The sequence below is a fragment of the Stegodyphus dumicola genome, chromosome X2 (genome assembly GCF_044657685.1).
Source record: "Stegodyphus dumicola isolate Sdum_Otavi_A_Nest chromosome X2, ASM4465768v1".
NCBI classification, from domain to species: domain Eukaryota; kingdom Metazoa; phylum Arthropoda; class Arachnida; order Araneae; family Eresidae; genus Stegodyphus; species Stegodyphus dumicola.
Window position 1 is genome coordinate 61,171,279 of NC_140781.1, and position 14,327 is coordinate 61,185,605.

General features: G+C 31.8%; 1 protein-coding gene, 1 long non-coding RNA gene and 1 other non-coding gene across 5 annotated transcripts in view; 1 reads left to right on the forward strand and 2 right to left on the reverse strand.

Annotated features, from left to right (window-relative positions):
- Positions 1-14,327, reverse strand: part of LOC118184676 (octopamine receptor beta-2R-like) — a 259,732-nt gene that overhangs the window by 44,018 nt on the left and 201,387 nt on the right. The gene's annotated exons all lie outside the window — the stretch shown is intronic.
- LOC118184678 (uncharacterized) overlaps positions 1-14,327 on the forward strand; it is a 161,430-nt gene that overhangs the window by 20,102 nt on the left and 127,001 nt on the right. The gene's annotated exons all lie outside the window — the stretch shown is intronic.
- On the reverse strand, positions 4,533-4,607 carry TRNAT-GGU (transfer RNA threonine (anticodon GGU)). The gene has a single exon. It is a non-coding gene; the product is annotated as a tRNA-Thr (tRNA).

Here is a 14,327-nt window from a genome sequence, read left to right on the forward strand (position 1 = left end):
AGCAAATACATATAAAGGTATGTTGAACCATGTTCAGCTCCTCGTGTATTTTGTTACTACGCATGTACGATGGAACGATGCAAATTTGCCACAGAACAGCAATTTGAAAAGTCTGTAGTCGCCTGTGGTTGGTACTGCATGAGTACATCCAGATATTGCAGACATAGAATAACATAGAAGGCAATTTGGATTAGTAAATGAAAAATTTGTTCACTATAAAAAATGTTCTAACAAACTGTGAAGAGTCTAGCTCTACACGCTCAAAACGTCTGAATAATGGATTAATGTGTATGAGGAAGGAGTGTGAGAGTATTAGCAAGGATCACCTCGAAATAAGAATCATTCAGTTCTGTCATGCAAATAATACGTCCCTTGACGAATTCACTGATGTAATTACACGACTGTCTTACACGCTGAGGACATATACATAAAATATGAGTTAGAGCTACCTTCTTTATTAGTGTCCTGTTTCATTTTCTTAAGAACAATAGTGTTATAGAGACGTTAGGTAATTTTTGAAGTAGGAAACACTAAAAATGAGAAATGCCCTAGCCGGGACTCGAACTTGGAACTCTCGAATACGCGCCGAGTGTGCTACCATCACACCGCGTACACCAGATGTAAAATCTTAAATTTGATTACAAGTGGTAGACGTTGGAACACAAATGTTTAACAGTTTATATTAACTACTTATTTAACAGTTTATATTAGTCTAAGATTTAATTATGGCCCTGTTTGCAAATCCTTGCATTAAAAAATGGTAAAATAAATTCTATATTTTCAATCTTAATTTTTCATTCTTAAACGTATATAATGCATGTATATTAAATGTCTTGCTGCGATCATAATAAGGAGTTATAAACCAATTTGTATAATCTTCTATTTAAATAGGTATACATCAGTAACAGGGTGAATTGTATATTTTAGATTTTGATTTTGGGGATTCATCTCACGTAGGTGTTTTCTGTCACCATATTTCTTGTCTTGATCCTGGTAATAAGTTTGTATGCACCAGTAGCCAAACGGATGGGACCGTTCAACACTGGTATATAGACTCAGGTTCGAAACTATATGGATGAACAAGATGTATAGGTATTTCCGTGATTCTCTCTTATGCAACGTAAACACGGAGCAATTTCCTTTCGAAGATCTCTATGGAAGATCCCATCCTTTGCAAGCTTTGAGTTTTCAAATAAAAAACAAGCACATAATTACAAAGGGTTATTAACAATTCAAAGTTCTGAAATAAATTGTTGACGTGGATTAATTAAGAACAGAAATACCTTTTGACCAGTTAGAAAATATCAAAGCAATTTGGCTCAGCTTTTGCTTTTTATTCTCTGGAATTGAAGCTTATACTTCCTAAGCTATCCTGTCATTTACTACTCAAAGCTACAATTTCCTAAATTAAATGAAAAACATATAATAAGTTTGTGTAAAAGCATCTAATACGGGATTTGGATACATATATGTAATTAATTCTAAATATGCTCAAACGTTTCCTGATCGTAAACTCCGATTGAAGTTCTTATGTTATATAAATTAATATCTCTATTTCATACTTCTCCCATAAAAATTCATTTCTTATATATTTATACCGAATATAAAAATGAGTTAATATAATGTAAATTGTGCCTTTAAAAGATGAGACGTTCAAATACAGGCCGTCGTGTAGTTTCATTTAAACAGCCAATAGACACTTACTTCATCTTATAAAAACAGACAATTTTATATTGCCAACTATAACCGTCCTTAATATTCTTTAGTTAATTTTCTTCAGTTAATATACTTTAGTTTATTCTTTAGTTAATATTTAAAGCATGGCGGATCGCGTATTGTCTACGATGGTTTTTGTACGTACATTATATGCAATTAAAAATAAAGTATATTTTTCACTCCTTTTTTCCTCACTGTTCATCACCTAAGAAAATCGTTACAAAATCGCTTTACTCGCAATTATGCTTAGATTTACTCGATATCTTGTTTGAATTAAAATGCATTAGCATGAAATATAATATGATTATAGTACCGTCAGAAACGCAACATGATATGTTATGTTATTATGAAAAGCATGCTGTTATATGGAAACTTTTCATTTTCTCTTTAAAGCAATAACTCATTTTAACAATTCACAAAAATCTGGTAATACACACACACACATATATATTATAAGTGAACTTTACCTTTATATATATATATATATATATTATATGTGAACTTTATCTTTTATATATATATATATATATATATTATAAGTGAACTTTATCTTTTATATATACATACATATACATACATATATATATATATATATATATATTATAAGTGAACTTATTGTTCACTTAAAATAAAGCATATAGCGTTGAAATATGCATTTGTTGAATATAACTCAAATTGTTTTCTATGAATTTATGAAACTTTAAAGTTAATTGAAATGTTATTTGTTATCATTATATACTTTTAAAATCATGAAAAATGTTCTTCTTACTAATGTCATAAGGAAATTGTTCTCTAATAGTCATCTTCCAGAATAACTACTCAGTTGAAAGGAATGCCAAAATACAAACTAATCTATTATCAGCCAGCAAAATCTCAAGAAAGCGTGGGCAGTATAAAACGAGACGTTGTGGTCATCAATATAATAACTTCTCCTCTTCCCAAAGGAAAACTGTAAGTGCTTTTGTGTTACATTCTTGGAAGGGAAAGCCAGCTTTATAAAACCAAAATCATTACTTATTCAGTGCAAGAAAAAAGTTAGATACTCAGCAATCGTTGTAAATGGCATACCAATCAGGGACAAGGGGAGTTTTACATCCGTTCCAGAGAAGAATGCTATATTCATGAATCACTTTGAGTAGTATATCATTTTAAAGGTAGTCTAATCTCAAGTAGCGCGCATCCACTCGATTGATACACCACTCAAGAAAGAAAGAGCATTTTCCTCCTTAGTGGAGAATGACTTCGGGAGGATTGCGATACTTTCGATAAAAGAACCTCACGAGTATATTGCGCAATAACAACAAATTAACATACTTTCCGTAGCTCCTGAAGCGTTTAGGAAAGCGGGAATATTTGTCGCACTTAATATTATAAAATCCTTTCACATAATACTCCCCGCGTATATATTGTGTGATCGGTATTAAATTAGTGAGATAATATAGTAGTCAACATCAATCTAAAGCATGCGAGTGTCAACCGCAATCCTAGAAGGAACGACACTCCATTGTGTCGATTTACCATAGAATCGACACGGCAAAAATAAGTAGGAAATTTTGATAATAATGATAAGATTAATAATAATAATGCTTTGATAATAATGTAATAAGTAAGAAGCGAATTAATGCACATTAGTCGCCTGCATACACGGTTATCCATTGCCAACGCAATCATTTTATTGACGCTGCTTGGGGTCGGCATCGGCATACCGTCGACACAGTGTAGTTTTGATACAGAACCTAGGATCCCCAGGGACAGGGAAATGTGGAAAGAACACCAGAACTCCGTCGGCGATTTTACAGTTATTGTTCTGCCGCACTGCTGTACCTACTGGCGCACAATCGACACGCACGAGAAGCGGGCCCAGCAAAAGTCTCACAGATATTCACATCAGTTTTAAAGATTTTTCGATTGAAAACGCAATATCAAACTGGTTCTATAATTACAAGGTATACAAAAATTGCAACGATTTTAACAAATGGATATATTATTTATACACAATCTTAGTATAAATTTCAATATTATGTTGTGATATGCAACTCGTTACGGCAAGCCGTTTAAGTTTACGTCTAATTGCTTCCATTAACAGTGGTATAATGATGCTTAGAGCATACTAGTCAGCATCATACTATACATTTTTTTTTCTGTTTGTAATGTTTGTAAAGTACGTATGAGTTTACAAATCCTTTACCTAACTTTTTTTAATACCGCATTTCTTGGTTACGCAAATTTTGGACGATTATAAGATCTGTTAAGATCCTAGCATGGTTTTAGAATAGATATTCATGTTCATAAATTTTTAGAATATTTGAATACAATGGCTTAGGATCGAAACCAGTTTTTGAGCTATCGTGTCAGTCTTAGCCGACAGACAGGTTACCGATCGTCTACAGTGCTTATCTGCGCCGCATTCCCCTTAACGCATATGAATGCTTTTTCAGTATTGCGCGTTTATAGCTTTTGCAAAAACATTTGCTATCTATTGTTAAACTGAAATGCTTTTCATGTTTAGAAATTTTAGTCGTAATCATCACATGCACTACTAAACCCATTTACGCTGTTGCTTGGGTTAGATTATTTAAAACGAAGTTAACGGTTGTAAAGATATGCATACGCCGTATGAAATTTTTATAGTAATTCAAAATTAAACTGTGACTTATAAGCAACAGCGAGCTGCAACGCGTTATCAATTCCAAATCGTTAAAAACACGCTATTTTTATTTAACTGACGCCGTTACACCTTCATCAGTCACCATATTTTAACTTTTTTAGAGACATTAGGATTTTTTTGCAGGCCAGAGAGATGGAAAATTAGCAACCGCCTTCGCCGGGAATCGAACCACGGACCTCTGGAATACCAGTCCAGCGTGCAGAACCACTACACCCACGAAGGCACGCTAAGAAAGCGGGAGAAATACCTTATACGTTTATCTAAAATTATTAAAACGAACCTTGTTTGTTTAGTTTAGTTCATTTTGATACGGTAAACCCCACGAGGATTATGTGCCTTCGCGGAGAATTTTCTAAGCAAAACTAGCTCGTACACACGTTATACATGAGAAAAACAACACTACGAAGAGCCCATGCTGCCAGTATGTTTGCTTAGAATCGAACTTATGTCGAACCACCAGTGTTCAGCTGCGTTACCGCTGGCTGGTCGGTTCGGAAACAACGCTTGGCAAATTTAATTTTCATTTTCTGTAATCATACATGTAACTTTTTAAAGAATATTCTAAAACATATTTTGTATTTCACTAATAAATAACTGTTAATAATAGTACAATTTTTAAATGTATTGATCAATCGATAATTATACTTTACCCATAATTATAATAATAAAATTATGAAAAACACTAAGACTTTTGTTTGCATAGCAACTTATTTGTTACAACAAACAAAAGTAAATTCGGTTGCATTTTGTTGGTATACCTTGTATAAAACTTAATAATCACATTCTCATAATTACAATAAAATTCTGAGTAAGAGCAATTTATTTATTACAACAAGCAAGAGTAAATTAGATTACTTTTTAGTGGTATACCTTTTATAAAACGTAAAATTAACAAAAATATACATACGAAGTTTTAATTATTTTGTTTCTACCAAGGTTAATTTTAAAACACATAAGAGTATCAAAATTATATAGATTAATTACTAATCATTGGCAATTTTTATTATATAATCCTACGTATATTCCACATTTCTTTGAACCGTTCTTATAAAGTTATACATAAATGTTTTATGGTATGTTATTATCATGAAAATTTAAAAAAAAAAAAACTTTCAAATATTCATATTAAATAACCCAGTTTTAAATTATGTTCCACAACACATGCACTAACAGATGTTAATGTAATTCATTTCACGTTTCTAAAGACAAAATAGATTAAAAGATTAATTAAAATTATTTTTTATTTAGCTTATTTTACAGATAAACAAAAATAATTAAAGATGCTGTATTTAATGTCATAAAATTAAAGTTGCATGAGCATAAATGTAAATGAATCTTATTGCTATGATGACAACTGCATAAAACTTAAACCATCCGTTTAAAAGTATCAGGCGCGCTATCGTGAATGTAAGAAAAGTTGTGAAGATAGTATCTATGATCCTACCATTTTTCCATCTCATTGTGTACATCAATTTCCAAGTTTTATAGCATTGCTTTGCTCTCTTTTTCCCCCACTCTTGATAGATCAACCTATCCATAAAATAAAGATAATGCCTTAGGAAGCATATTAAGCATAAAAAAGTCATATTACTTAATTCTGTAACTTAGCGAAACAGCTTGATTTCTCGTTTTCAGTAACTTGTATTGACTTTGTTATCCCACTAATTGAACATATTTTTTACTGTCCATGTTCCTTTAACAGCACATATTTCATTTATTTAGCTTTTAAATTTGAAACTAAATTTCATCTTGCAAGTTGGTCGTGTGCGCATGAAGATGACTGAGGTACTACAGAAGTAGAACAATGGTTAAAAAACAGAGTGGTTCTTCAGTAAGGAATAAGAATTGGAATAAAATAAGCATGTCTATCACTACCTTTTTAGTAGAAGAAAATACGATTTCCAAATAATTTACGTATGCGTTTAATGATCCTTCCCTTTTCACTGGCCCCCCCCTCTCCAACATTTTTCTCGCAACTAAGTCCCTCCCTTCCCAAAGACCGAACATTTTCAGGATAGGCATTTATTGGCGAATGGCAGAAACCTTCGATCCTCTTGGTACCGAGAATGTCGCCTTGCACGCAGAGAAATGAATGCACGCATTAGAAACTTTAATTTGTATGCAAGCTCACATCAAATTCCATTTAATTTATTTCGCAATTTTAAGTCATCATAATAATAATTACTATTAGAATAATAAGAGTAATAAGTAAGAAAAAGCTTACAAAAACATAGAATAAATAATAATAATTACTATTAGAATAATAAGAGTAATAAGTAAGGACAAGCTTACAAAAAACATAGAATAAATAATATTTGTCACTTTTCTCAATGACTAAATTAAGAACTCATTTTACTCTGAAAAATAAATAGTGGCATATTTTTTAAACTAAATCACCAATTGTATATGATTGTCAGAAACGCGTAAAATAAATCCGAGAGAGTCTTTTTTGTTTCATTTTTCAAAAATTTCAAAAAAGAGCTGTAAGGCATTAAAAATGGATCAAACGTAAATAAACAAAAAGAGAAGCGCGCATCCTGAAATCTACGCGGCCGCCTCCAGCAAAACCAAGTTTCCGAAAAGTCAAATGGAGCTTTTACGCGAAGCAATGCATCGTCCCTTCCTCCTCTACCTCTATTCGTGGTTTATAAAATTCTCAACGCCGCCAAAATGATATCCCCTGGGAACGTGCTATGGAAGTAAGTCGCCACTACCTGGACCACGCGACTTTCCACATTTATATGTCCCTCTGCGACTGATGTGGCCATATTTGCCAAGTCATTTCTGCTGTCTTATCGATTTTCTTCGCGACCTGTGTTTTCTTTCCTTACTGCCCCGGATAGCCAAGAATGATAGGCTAGGAAGGCCATCGACTATATATACATCGGCGCCTCAGTTCAGAAATTGGCTCCCTTCCAGTAAGCTTCGCTCCACTTTAATTTCTCTCTCATATATTATAGACTAAAACAGAAAAAAGGAAATACCCGACTAGAAAAAAATTCTTTTTTCCATCGCAACTACTAAAATCTAGTTTGGCAGAGAGACGTTTTACTGATACAAATTAGCGATGAGAGCGTCAACGGTTTCGAAATTCCTTGGAGATTTCAGTGAAGTTAATGATGGGACAGTTTATTCTTAAAATTAGGTACACCCAATTTTTTCCATAAGCTGTTCAAAGAGTTAATGATTTTCATCATTATTATCTAAATTTAAACTAATGTGACCATAATTTTTATATTGCACTTTAAATAAGTTCTTGTGTTTTCGCTTAAGAGTGAAATAATAGTATAGAAATATTTTAATGTTTTATATAATGTAAAAAATTATCTTTTGTCTCTATGTGCGTTTGTATTCAAGGTTTCAGATATATCTAACATATGTTTGCGTGTGCATCTGTTGCGGCTGAGAGTAGAAACACGTTTCTATATCAATACGCGCCAATTATTCAAAAGATTTCCCTGCGGGAAGAATGCTCTACTGCTTGTAGCCAAACATTTACTGAATTTAAGCTTGTGTGGATATTTCTGACAATGGTAATATGCATTTCTAGCTCATTAGAGTCAAGTGTGTGTGTATTTAATTTTGGCAAAGCACACTAGGGCTATCTGCCTAAGAGGAGGGATGCCTGCGTGGAGGACGTTCTAAGGGAAACTGGCTCGTATACACGTTACACATGGAGTAAACCACGAAAACGCCCATGCAGCCAGCCCGTTCGCGGGATTCGAACCTCGGACAGAACTACCAGTGTTCAGCGACTTTACCGCTCGGCAGCTGGTGGGCCCATTAGAGTCAAGAAGGATCTGCACGTAGTTGTATGCCCCAGAGTTTGCATTCAACCATATACACTATACATTTCAAATACCAAGCATTAAGTAGAAGAAACTGCCTTTACTATGTTTTCAGTATAAACACAGACTTGAAATTGTTTATGTCTATGTTTGTTGTTTTGACTCCGAAATTTCAAATGAAGATGCTGACTGTAATGATAAAAATATGTTAAAAAATAAAGTAATATTTTAAAAGGAAACGAAGAAATTCTTTGCTTTTGTAATATAACATCTGGAGAACCAATTTTTTCAACATGAAATAGATTGTTTATTGATATGTTCCTATTTTCTCAGTGTACGAATAATGAATTTCGAATAAATGCAAAACTATAATGAATTTCCCAAGAAAGAACTTTGCCTTATTTACTCACAAACTTTCTTCGCTATCTGATAGAATAATTATGTAATAAAACATAATAATTATAAATGACATAATTTTAATATAGTAGATATTTCCAGCACATCTCGAGCAATAACAAAACTTTTAAAAATTATGTACTTCTGCAGTAAATCCCCTATTTCAAATGACATTATCAATGCCATGGTGGTCGCGCTACTATACATTTCAATAGTAACGCTTTCATTGTTACTTGATGAGTAAATTTTCCGAAAGTCTTAACCTTTATCCGAAATGAGATCTAGGGCCGCTAAAATACAGTATGCATGTTCTGGTCTCAAAAGTACTGAAGAAGCTTTCATCGCTGTTTTTAATTCGACGCACAAAAGTATAGCCGAACTTTCCACTTATCCTATTTCTTGGTTCTGTACAGGCCCACCAGTGGCCTAGCGGTAAATTCGCTGAACACTAGGGTTCAAATACCGGAGTACGGGCTGCCATGGGCAGCCGTAGATTTCTCTATTTCGTGGACTTTTTCATGTGTAACGTCTAACCTAAATAAAACCAAACCAAACCTTAGAAAGTGCTCAGATAAGCAAGTATACACTGATAGAGTAAGCTGCCGAATTTTTTTTATTCTGAAATTTCTGTTTTACATACCTTTAACAAAGCTGCTTCTTCAACTGAAAATGCAATACTCGTACACATGTGCTATTTCTTACTAATTTCCGCTTCTGGGTGGAAGATTGGTTTCATTTTACCGTAAGTATCCTATAAATAATGAAAATCTTTGCTATTGGACATTTAGGATTTAAGAACATGAAAACTCTACTATGCCCTTCCCGAATTTGAAGTACGAATCTTCCAGCTGCTAATCTGATGTGCCAATATTTATACTATAAGACCAGGCATGGTGGATTGCGTCAATCTGTTATGAATTCAGCTATAAAATTACTGTTCTTAAGCATGTAAAATATTTTAGAAATGAACAAACCTTGAATGGAAAGAAATTTAAACTGTAAGTTATTAAACACATTTGATAATACTCACTCAAATAATAAAATTGTCCAAAATTTTAAATACGATTTGCAGAATTATCAATAAATTTTCACAATTATGTTTTCAGAAAAAAACGATTACTTATTAGATTGAAGCAAATTTGTTAATCACTTATTAGCAGTCTTCGTCAATCTGCAAACTTTACCCGTACATACAGAAGTTATTTATGCATTTGTAAACGAGTTACGCACATGTTGAGTAACATTTTAATTAAAAATATTAAATTCTTAAATGTTCTACCTGATTTGCCCTCTCTAGAAAAACAATGGATTTAAAACTTACCTCTTTTGTCTCTATCCCTCCCCAAAAGATTATTAGCAATAAACTTGTAATGCTGATTGCAAGCATTATAATGATGTTTCTTGTTCTTATTAAAGATTTAATACTTAAAGGTATAGAATTCCTTCTTTAAATTCAAATATTAAAACATTATTATGATAATACAGGGTTATTTCAAATTTTTATTTAGATTGTCCTTAAATTTTAATTAAGTTTTACATGGAAACTGATAACAATTAAGAACCCTTAAGAAAGGTTTTTCCGAATTCGTAAAATTAATTTAAATAACTATAAATAATTTAAATAATAATGAATGAGATATTGCAGGAAACAGCTCATAAGAAGAGCTCATAAAACATGCAATTTGAGCACTTAAAGACTTTTTTAAAATAATTTCGATTCTGAAAGTAATACATAATGCACCATTTTGAATGGGAAATTCAAGATCTCAGCTAACATCTAGTTAATGCAGGTAAGTTATAAGAATCTTACCAAAATTAAATGACATGGTTGAGAAAACTGTGATGAATTCCGACTTCTTACACATTTAACTTATCACTGACAAAAAAAAAAGACTCTTGATAAAAATAAGTATCCAATAAAAAGTAATATTTATTAAATCAATCTGTTGAAATGCTATCTTTATTCTGTGGTAAAAAATAAATCAGACAGTACCGCTTTATTATTACTTCGCAATTGAAAGTCATTTTAAAAAAGCATGGCGCAAGTTACGTTAAGTTTCTGGAAGTTTGTCTTTTTTTATTTTTGCTGAAAATTTAAATTACGTAGCCAGGAAAAAAAGTTCTAACACATTCCGAGTCATTGTACTTCATACTGAAGAAACGTCTTTTCACTAAACTGAATCAAAATGCTACTTCTACCATTTGAAAGTATATTAGTTGTTCCAATAGTATAGCCAGAAATTATGTTTACATTCAAATATCAGAATTATAAGGTTAGAAGATGAGCATAGAAAGGAAGACGTAGAAAACCTAAAAATTGGAAATTGTTGAAGTCTCAGACAATTAAGTTTGCAAAAGCTGTTCGATAACGGTAGGTAATTGAGAAATATATAACAGCTGTATATTTTTGCTACTGTTTCCATGTAACGGTGGAAAGAAAGGCAGGTTTGCTGAAACTCATTTAATTAAACAAACAGGAATTCAATCACAGCGTGCATGGCATATATCGATGAAAAGTAGAAGAGTAGCGTTAGTTCTAGCCTGAAAGAAAACTATCTACTTGATACAGTACAAAAGTGGATTCTTTGAAAAATGAAAAATTAAACGCTACTGTATACAGAAAGTAAAGCATCTTATTACCTTTATGATCTGCGATTGCATCTCAACGCGCGTAGAGTACATACATACTGTTAAAAATAAAATAAATATTGCGCAATATATTCAAGCACTGAAGAGGAAAATACTTCCTTCATCTGATGAGTGTGTTGGGAAATAGCGGTCTCATTTTCCAGAATAAAAATGTATCGTGACATCGGGGCATGCCTGGTAAAGATGATTTATTTCTAAATTGAGTCGGAGATTGAAATATCCTGTACAATCACCGTAACTAAATCCGATCGAAACGTTTTGGATGGAACTGAAGCAGAAGGTGAGTGGAAAGGATTTAATAAATAAAGTACAGTTAATAAAATCTATAATTTCATGCTGGTGTCATCTTGATTCAACCGATGAGCTTGAAAATCTCCTGATTTTAATATATCCAGTAGATGTATCTCAATAATTAAAAACAAAGGTTTATTAATTCAATAATAATTATCTGCATATCACCAAACGTATTTAACGATCATTGAACATATGTGAGAGCTACTTTAAATCCATTCTCTTTCTATGATTTTAAAAGTCTGAAGTAATTTAATAAAACATGTTAAAATATATTTATGTTAGCAATCCAAATCTCTTCCAATATCTCAGACACAATATATAGAGCTGTTTTAATATTTTAAATCTATAAAACATTTTTAATTTCTTCAGAATTATGTTCTAAATCGTTTGCTTGGAATACGGATTATACTTAAAATGAGTTTATGTCCTCAAATTTTTATGTGTACTCTGTAGTACAGAAGTATTTTTCTTCAAACTGAAAAATATTTAATAATGTAAAGCACATATATATATATTAGAATACATTCTTGTATCACACCTATTCTAATGCTTTAATTTGCTATAGCATTTTATAAATATTTAAAATGAAATATGAGTTACGATGAAATAAAAATAATTGAATGTCATTAACGAAATAATATTATTTTGCAGTGATCTCAAACTGGCCGCCCAGAGGCAATTTTATGCTGCCCGTGAATATATTTCAGTTACGTATCTGTTGCAAACATAGTAAGATTTTTAGTTATTTGAAGCCCGAGTTTACATTATTTTCATTACCATTAAAAACGAAGAGGGATAATGCACAAAAACAAAATGGAGTTAACTAATTAACGATGTAATTAATATAAATGGGGCTAACTAATTAACGATATAAATCTTATCCAAAGTTTGAAAGGTACAGATTTTTATTAAATTTAATTCGTATTTATCAAAAAATAAAAACACTCAGTTATGAATATTTCAATGTAATCACTTTATTTGAGAATATCTTTATATGCCGTGGAATAGTAGTTAGGAGAGCCTACTGCTGTAACGAAAGGCCCGGGTTCGAATCTCGAGAAGGCATGGTTGCTTGTAAATGTATAGTGCCTTTGCGACATGCGGGCACTCTAAATATATGGCGAGCCAACGACAGCCGAAAGTCCTCTAGAAAGGTTGCTGGTAGGGGAAAAGGGCTGGGAGACGCTCTGGCTCGTCCCCCCCATCCATGTTCTCTCCATCAAAACTTGGAGCGGAACTAAGCGAAGTCGTACTGTCACCTGTAACTGTGCTCAAGGCTCTTGCCAACGACAGGCGCAATCTTGCTTTCCTTGCCACGATGAATTTCGTAAGCTTGTCGGTGTTACTGTCAAACAAGTGAGGTAAGTCACAAAAAAACAACCTACTCTTATATGTGAAGAAGTTTTTCTCGCAGTTGAAAATTAACGAGAGCCCGATTTATCGATGAGCATCTACAATCGGTTATGAAGATAGTTTCTAGTAGTTTTTAAGGCTACAAACTTTATCAGAGTTCAAACGCCATCAAATAGCAAGTTATAGTAAGAAAAAAGAATTGTAATTATTTTCATACAAACATACGTATTTTCATTTATGCCTCGAAGAAAAACATCAAAAAATAAATAAAGAGATTAGATTATTACTATTCACTCTCAAGTTTTGTCGCAGTTGAAAGGTTTTCTCTAAAAATTTATAAATTTTCATATTTTTTATAATTTTTAGTTTATAAAAGGTTGTAAGTAAATAATTTAATGATTAACTGAAAATTTTAGAATTATTTGGAATAAATGCAAACTTAAAATTTAATATTTTGCTGTCGATATATTTGAATACATATTTTAATTCTAAAGCGTAGACAATAAAACTTTTATGCAGATACCAAACTTTAGATTTTAGATAGAAAATAATTAAAACTTTGAATTTTTCCTTTGCAGTATTATTATTATTATTATTAGGTATGTTTTGGTGAATATGCTATGTATGTTTAGTTAGAGATATTTCATATCAAACTAGCAGCTTCGCTGCCAGCCTTCGTCTGGCTTTTAAATGTACCGGAAAAATGGCTGAAGGGAACACCAAACGTTAAATTTAAAAACTGCGTAGAATTTTACTCTGCAGAACAACTTCATAAAAAAAGTTATTACGTATAACAAAATTACAATGAAATAAGCAATATCCCTTAATACAAATATTAATTATCCTAATAAATAAATTAACCAACTTCCCTTTGCAAAATCTTAAGAACTCAAATATTATAAAGGAAGTTAAGAACTTTGTTTCCTAAAAAAAATCACTCAAAACTTTTCAATATCTTAAAGACAGTGAAATGAGCAATAAATAACATAAAAGAATACAAAAAACAAAAAATTCTGAAAAGCAAAGTATAATTAATGATATTTTATCTTATATTTTCAAGAGAAACAAATTACAATGAAATAAGCTATATCCCTCAATACAAATATTAATTATCCTAATAAAAAAATTAACCAACTTTCCGTTGAAGAAAAAAAATCATGCAAAACTTTTCAATATCTTACAAATAGTGAAATAAGCAAAAAATAACATGAAAGAAACTCAAAAAACAAAAACATTCCGCGCAGAATTTTACTCTGCAGAACAACTTTATCAAAAAAAAAATCAATAAAAATTTATTATACATATAAAAAAATGACAATGAAATATGCCAATCTCTTAAAAACAGTGACATAAGAAATACGATGAAAAATTGTTGCCAAACCCATATTTCTAAAAGAATGAAACTATTCAAAATGGTGCGATTTCATCAAAAATCTATCAACAACAATAAGAAAGGAAAAATG